General features: G+C 39.4%; 1 long non-coding RNA gene across 1 annotated transcript; it reads right to left on the bottom strand.

The window, feature by feature from the left end:
• Positions 1-731: 731 nt before the first annotated feature.
• LOC134484305 (uncharacterized) lies at positions 732-6,170 on the bottom strand. The gene is made up of 2 exons (XR_010061709.1): positions 5,744-6,170; positions 732-1,942 (listed from the first exon to the last, which is right to left on the bottom strand). It is a non-coding gene; the product is annotated as an uncharacterized LOC134484305 (long non-coding RNA).
• Between the last annotated feature and the right edge of the window lie 2,306 nt (positions 6,171-8,476).

Here is an 8,476-nt window from a genome sequence, read left to right as displayed (position 1 = left end):
GGAGTATAGAATGTGGTTCTCTTTCCATTTAAGTATCAGTTCTCTCATATCTACCTACCTGTGTTCCCAGTGTCAGTCTTGGGGGTTTTGGATGTTTTAGCATGATTATTTCTTCAGGCCATACATAATACTTATGAGGATGGGCAGTGAGAGGAATGACTTGAGGTCCAGTTAAACCTCAACTTCAATGGGTTCCTAAGAACAGGAGTAAGATTATTTGGCATTGTCATTTGTGGATTCAACATTCTTGAGCTAGTAGCACAGAATCCATACTAAAATTCTACCTGACCTCATTGGTGTAGGAGAATATCTATATCTATATCTAATATATATCTATATCTATATCTATATCTATATCTATATCTATATCTATATCTATATCTATATCTATATCTATATCATCTATCTATATATCTATCTATATGTATATATATACATATATATATATATATATAATGTATATCACCAAAACTAGATATGATTAATGAAGCTATGCAGTGCATGCTGCCAGGTACCGGATATATATCTTTCATGAGAGACACACCTAGAACATATCAAATACAGAAGTGAATGCTAGTGGCAAACGAGTTTACTGAAAACTGATCTGTTGTTGGTAGATTTTTGAGAAGGGATTACAAATGCTCTGTAAGTGAGTGTTCTGAGGGTACCTGGAAGAGAATGTGGGACAAAGGACACAAAGAAGAATGCCAAGACAAGAGTCTGAACAAGGTGTCAATTTTATTTTTCTCCAAGGCTGAATTTATACCATAACAGGGGTAACAGAAGGAGGGAGGAAACTAAGAAACATTTACGCAGGGCAAGAACACAGGATTCGTTTGGTCACAGAACTGATGTTGAAAGGATGTCAGAGAGTTCACAGGTGTGTCGTATTATTAATCATCAGGACAACATTATCATATTATTATTTTTCTTGACCACCAAATTTGTATTAGTCTTCAACAGCTGCCTGGGGATTTTCCATGAACCTAGTCAATCATAACCTTACTTATATTCAAACGTAAAAGTGACCAATGGCCATGTATGTCCTGGAATGGCCCCTTGGAAACTGCGTCTGTCTTAGGTTGGGGTGTTATTTATCACATGGCCAAGAGAATCTTGTAACCAGGGCCCATCATGGGATAAGGCAGCAGCTAATGTCGGCCCTCCTGTCTTAGGCCGCTTATTCATGAACATATCACTCTCTTATCCATCATTGACTGTACAGCTCAGCACGCATTGGTGACAATTTTTTGGTTTTTCAGCAAACGCATCAGGACAGTAGGCAGAAAAGAATGTTCGCCCCATTTGACTGAAGGACAAAAATGTCCTTGCCTGAACTGAGATGGAGATTTGTGTTTGAGTTTGACCCTCATCAAAGCATCATCGACAGTTAGCCTATGATGATATAAGTGAATAGGTTTTGTTGCTATATTGTCTCCCTGTTATTTAACAAGGCTGATTAAATGATTAAATGTCCAAGGTCCAAAATATATAAGTAAAAGCCAAAGAGATAAACAGGTATCCCATGCATGGCAAATAAGAAATAAGCAAACCACACGTCATTAAAGTACAGCATCAATAACTGAGAAATAAATAATGTGTTGATACATAGAAGGAAAAATAACATTCTGATTGACATTTTTAAATATTTCAAAATAAATCATGTTTTGAATAAATCATAAATTTGTGTTCCTGCAACAATCATAATTGCATTATCCATAAAGTCAAATCCTATGAAAGGTATTACATTGTTGAAGAATACATATTTTAGTTGTGCTAGAGTGGGTGGTAGTATACTGATTCTTCTTGGGCGATGGCAGTGGACTTGAATCAGTGCAGATCTTTGAGGAAGCAGGTCCTCTCAGTGGAGTGCAGGCTGAAGATGAAGTCATGTGTACCTTGCGGCATGTTCAGTGCCTCCCTGAGCTCCTTCTTTGGATCACTGCCCAAAAGTGAAGCAATAAGAATGCACTGTCACTTTTAACAATTTTATAGTAAATATAATCTCCATATCAGCACGTGATTGAAGCATTCTAAGACCCCAACTATATCCATCTGTCCAATCCCGGTTCAGACCGTGGAGTTAAATTTAATATTTAGGGGGGTTCACCAGCCCCTTGTTTTAGAATTAGGACCTTCAGAATGTGAATCTGGGACATGCATATAAGCAGGATGGGATATACTTTAAGTCAAAGTACACAGTGTCTTAGGTGATAAAATTCTTAAGAAGAGCTGTAAGGGGCCTGGCAAGAATGCTATGGAGTGGCCTGATGAGAGCAGGTGTAACAACCTTATCAGGTGACAAATAGCATTCAGTCGCACAGCTAAATGAGCCAGCTTTCTTGGGGCGAAAAGGCCAGCCCATAATTGAGCAGAAGCCTTGTGCCTTTGAAACAAAAATGAGAGCAGAGTGGCAGCTGGTCTATTACTGGCTGTCCTTCTGGACTCAGCTCAGCTCAGCTCCTTAGGGTCAGCTCAGTGGCTCTGCCTCTCAAGAGACCCAGCCTCTTAAGGACACTAGGCTTCCAGTAAGAATTAATAACAAAATGATGGGGAGATGGTTAGGATCTGAGTAGTAAATGCCAAGTGGCTGACAAAATCATTTTATGATTCATCTGCTTTAGGGGGGAAGTTTCTTCCAGCATGTCAGACATGCATGATGACCTTCCCCCAAAAGACCAGGAGAAAGTAGCATTTGAATATTGAAGGGGGTTTGCCCAAGGTGTTGTTATCCGACTGAAGCCTCAGGTATCAGAGAGTAAGCTATAGTTAGAGGCAATTGGTTTTAAGGACACTTTCTGCTGCCATTCCTGAGGCAGGGTCACAATTGCATTGGGTTTCCTGCCTCTTACAACCAATAAATATATGACTAACAGTGGAGTACTGATCTTTAATAGAAGTATAACCCTCCCAGTACTGCAGGAGTAGCCCTTCACTAAGCCATCTCACTTAGGTAGAGGGCCATGGGGAAAAAAAAAAAAACATTGACCATGACCTTGGCCACAGCCTCCAATTAGTGTAAGATGAAGAGCCGGTGCCAACACTTTCTCCTCCTGTCATCCTAGAGTAAAGCCTTTTTTGTCTGGCAAAACAAAGTTCCTCGCAGTCTGGTGCAGAGTCTTTCTGAAACTATTTTAGGGACTACCCTGACCCCCAACTTGCGGCATTTTGACCATGGGGCAAGAACTGATTGCTGCAGTGATAGGATCAGAGGCAGTGTCTTTGTTAATGATGACTAACAAGGAAGGGACTTAATGATGAAGATCAACTCCTCACTTGCAATAGGGCCAGCAGATAAGGCAGGCTTCCTGGCACAAAGCAATTTCTTTCAAGCAAATTATTTCCAAGTTAAGCACCAAGAGGACCAAGTAAAACTTCTTGAGAAACAAAGCAAACAATTCCATGATTTCAAACACTATCATCAGCCCAAGTCCAAAAATTAAACAAAAGCCAAAAAAAGACACTCAACAATACCAAAGAAAACAAAATAGAAAAACAGGACCAAGAAAAATCATTCTATAAGTGAATTCCACAGATGCCTGTTACCTTCAGTACCTGGCCCAAAATGCAGCTTAACCTTAGCTTCTTCTGGGAAGAGGCAGACCATCTGATCCCACCTCCCAATGGGATTCTAGAGTGTCCCCTAGATTCCTTTTTCCTCCTAGAGCATCCTCTAGGCCCTATGGCTTGTGTCAACTAGCAAGTCAACCTGTCACAACCGTAAGCCCCTTACAGGACCAATAGTGACAACCGAGTGGACTCTAAACCTTTTCCAGTGGGGACTCAAACCCTTCAGAGAGCAGAGGCAGACAACACAAGTCAACATGAAACAAAGACGAGACATGACACGGAGATAAAACAGAAAGTAACACAGAACACAAAAGACTGACTTGTTTGAGATTACCTGTGATCTCTTCACCAATTGTGGTTTGGAGGGAGTACAGTTCCCTGTGAGGCACCAAAACCCCATAGTGAACCACTTCTGGAGTGCAACCACGGAGCATAGAGTGACAAAGTGACCGGAGCAGTAGCATGAGTGTATAAGGTTTTTAATCCACATATGTGGGGTTGCTCATCCACACAAGGAGAGGCAACCTTGTACCCAAAATGCACATAAATTTTATTCACTACAGATTTTAGACTTCAGTAAAAGTGTTAGCTCATTCATTAAACTATCACAAACTCTATACTATCTTTTGAATCAATTGCTCCTTCCTGAGGTAACTATGGACAATATTTTTACAAAATCTAAGATTATTTTTAAAAATTTTAATCGTATTCATTGTATCCTGAGTGACTCCCTGAGTCATGACACAAAAGATTACTGTAGAATGCTTGTGCCATCTCTCAGCAGAAGCTCTTGGAGGTGGTGTTGGTTGGGTGCAAAAACTCCAAGGGGGAGCAAAGGCTTTCAAAAACAAAGAAGACAGACCAGTCTATTTACAGGGAATGACTTTCTCCTCTAGGACACCTTCAAAGAGCCTCTCCTTGGGTGCCATTTGTCAGAGGTCTGAGGGTGCCTGGAATAGAACTGGGTACCAGGGTAACAACGTAGGTTGTTAAGATAAGACTCTGATCAAGGTGACAATTTTATTTTCCTCCAAGGCTGAATTTATACCATAACAGTGGTAACATAGGGTGGGGAGAAGTAAGAAACATTTACTCAGTCCAAAGATACAATATTGGTGTGGTCATGGAATCAGCTGATGTTGACATAATATCAGAAATGTAAAAGGTTTGTCATATTATTAGTCAGCAGGACAACTTTAAAATGTTATTATTTTTCTTGACCACCAGATTTGTATTAGTATTATGAAGCTGGCTGGGGATTTTCCATGAAAATAATCCTACTTAATTCTAACCATAATAATAACATCAACAATGGAGGGCGTCAAGGGCATTGCTCCAAACAGAACTGAAGGGGCTTTCAACTTCACAAGAAAAACAATGCCAAAGAACCAGAGATTTCTGGTACTAAGCCAATATTCTGTGCATCGACAGAACTATGGCTCCAACTGCATATGTAACATAGGATGGGCCTGTTGGGCACTAATAGAAGGAGAAGCCCTTGGTCCTTCCCAGGTCTGACTCCCAGTTTAAGGGAATGTCAAGGTGAAGTAAGGGAGGTTATAGAAGAAGAGTAGAGGGATCAGTTAGGGCTCTTATTGAGAGGAAACTTTGAAAGAAGATAACATTTGAAATGTAAATATAGAAACATCCAGTTAAGAAAGCAATAAAATTTGGTAAAAAATAAAAAAAAATGGAAGAAATAAAAGAAAAGAAATTGCTAGCTAATCTCAACTATTGACTCAGAAATCTCAAGGGTTACTGTCAGGGAATGGTAGTTAGAGTAATACTAGTGAAAGACTGAGATGATGAAATCTCAACTAGAAGCACTTCTCTCTCCCAGATATCAGTGTCAGACTCAAACTGCCCTATACGGATCATAATCCTGGAGGAGTTTACTCTGAGCTGAGGACAAGATACTTGCCCATCCCTTCTTCTTTAGGACATTTTTCTTCTTGACAAAAAGAATAAAGGCCATGGGCTCTCAGGAAACAACTGTGCCCTTTCCAACACTTTGCTTTTGGAATAAAGAAATTTATGATATAAACTCTCTGATTTCCAGGAGCCATAAGAACAGGGAAGTCCAGATGCTTCTGAGAGGCTCCCAGCTCCTGATTCCCATATGTGGAAGACTCAGATCAAGGCTGTCTCTTCCAGGAACCCACTAAAAACCTACCCAGGACTAATTTAGCTCTCCAATGGACCACGTATTTCTTCCTTTTTTTACACCAAGATAGAAGGGCATCTTCCTTCTTTCCATCTCTGACCTCTTCATCCTCCTTTTCTCCCTCAAAAATGGCTGTTCACTCTGAATTAAAGGCCAATTAGTAAGCCTTAGAGGTACTGAAGGAATATCTGAGAGGCAGATGCAGTCACAACAACACTTGTGACCTCACAGAAGGAGCTAGGGCTCTCCAGGATACAAGAGATTTTACAGGCAGGGCCTAATGATGATGACTGAGAAATGCCATGGCCTACCTGCTGAACAGCCTTCCTTACATTGACCAGATTCGAGAGGGCCTTTTCCAGGAGTGTCTCTTGTGACACAGTGGTAACCTTCACATACTCCATCTCTCTAAATCTAGAGAATTCTCTTTGCTTCCTTAGTGGTTACATGCTCTGAATGGACAAAGATGGTCAGGGGCTCGGCATGGGTAGAAAAGATTTAGAAACATGGAGTATATTAGATTCTTCTAGATAATATTTTTCTTCCCAGGTTCATTGCTGTGACATATAGTTCAATTTTGGAGGTTTTCTCTGTTTCCCAACAGGCAATATTTTCCTTATAGACCATTAATTTATTGAATATTGTATTACACAAATGTGATCATGTTCTTGTTTTCTTCTCTAGCTTAGTGCTGAAATAAGGTGATACCCAATACTGTATTAGAACAAATATTTTATAGTACACCTAAAGAAAACTAATTATTCTCAAGGCCAACGTAACTTCAAAAGTAAGCAATTTGAATTTACAGAGAAATGGCTAAGTATTGTATTATTTATCTTTAAGAGTACTCATAATAATCTTGAAAAAAACAGAAATCTAAACATCTGCATAAAAATGTCATATCTGCTTTTAATGATCAGAATGCACATCTGTGGCAATCTTTATTAAATCAATCAGGAAGCTGAGGGTAAAACTCAGTCAGAAATCAGTTATCAACAGTCCAGCCTTTGTGACAGTCACACCATTAGCCTATGCCGCCATTGTTCTTGATCCCTGACCTTAAAAGGTCCCAGTCTTTCCAAACATCAAATTGTTACATAAATTGTGTTTTACATTAGAGTCAGTAGGGACAACATCTTAACCAATTTCACAAACTATTTACTTTTCCAAATGCATTTTAAGTTTGGTGGTCGTCGCTGACCATACTACATTTCCTCCGGCAATGATGGAAGCACTGATCTGCCCCAGAGGCAATTCCTAAAAGATCTTGACCACTGTTATTGCAAATGCCAATGGTGCTGCCCTCTGAGTGGTGGGAAACTCCATGAGGATTTTCATGCACTTCTTAGATTAAGAGAGATATGAGTGCAATAACCGACCGACACTCTGCATGAAGTCCTCCTTGGTTCCTGCCTCACCAAGGTCCAACGAGACTGTGCTGAAGAGTGTGCCATACCCCAGGATTTCTAAAGCTCTGTGTCATTCCTCCTTAACAGGCCTTGGCCATACTCCATGTCAGAACCAAATTTGAACAATGCTTTCACCCTGGATAGAATTTCAAATACTATACAGAGTAGGGAGTGTGGGCATCCTTACATTGTCCTTGACTTTAATGGAATTGCTTTACGTTTCTTTCCATTTACGTTGATGTTGGGTACCGGCTTGCTGTCCGTTGCCTCTATTATGTTTCTGCATAGAACTGGTATCCCTGATCGCCCTCATTTTTTAACATGAAGGGAGGTTGGAATATTTTTGCAAGCTTATCATGTGATTTTTTTTCTTTCAGTTTCATTATATCCTGGATTATATTGATGCATTTTCAGAAATTGAACCATCCCTGCCTCCCACTAGATATTAATAATTACACAGCATAACCTACAGAAGGGATCTCATATTCACATGAATACTCTAACAGCTACCAAAAAACAAAACGAAAAACAAAAAACAAAAAACATGCAAACAAAAAAACCATGCACCCTACAGAACATATCTAATACTCACATACACACTCAAACATCCCAATCAAAAAAACAAAAAATAAAAAGGATGCAAGCAAAAAAACCCTGCTTCCACAACATCAAAATTGCATGAAATAAATATCACTTCTCATTAATACCTTTAACCATTAATGGCCTCTACTCATCAGTAAAAGGACACAGGCTAACACAATAGATTTAAAAACAGGACCATCCTTCTGTTGCACTCAAGAAACACAATCCAACAACAGAGATAGACACAACCTCAGATTAAGTAGTTGGAAAAAGTTTTCCAAGCAAATGGACATAAGAAAAAAGATGATGTAACCATTCTAACATGCAGCAAATCAGACTTTCAACCAAAAGTAATCAAAAGAGATGTGGAAGGACACTTCATATGCATCAGAGGAATAATCCACCAAAATGGCATCTCGATTTTGGACATCTATATGCCAAAGAAAAAGCAGCAATATTGGTGAGAGAAATATTGCTGAAAATTAATTATCACATTGAACCTTACATATTAATAGTAGGGAACATCAATGTCCCACTCTCACCAAGGGCAGGCCTTTGAAACAGAAATGTAAAAAAAATAAATAATATAACTAACACGGGGTTCAATTAAACTGATCTCACTGATATCTACAGAATAGTTCACACGAACATAAAAGTACACACTTTCTTTTCAGTACCTCATGGAACTTTATCCTAAACTGACCATGTTCTCCCTCGCTAAACAAGCCATAACAGATACAGAAAGTCTGTG

This window comes from Rattus norvegicus, chromosome Y, assembly GCF_036323735.1.
Source record: "Rattus norvegicus strain BN/NHsdMcwi chromosome Y, GRCr8, whole genome shotgun sequence".
In the NCBI taxonomy this organism is placed as follows: Eukaryota; Metazoa; Chordata; class Mammalia; order Rodentia; family Muridae; genus Rattus; species Rattus norvegicus.
This window is presented reverse-complemented; position numbering and strand designations above follow the sequence as displayed.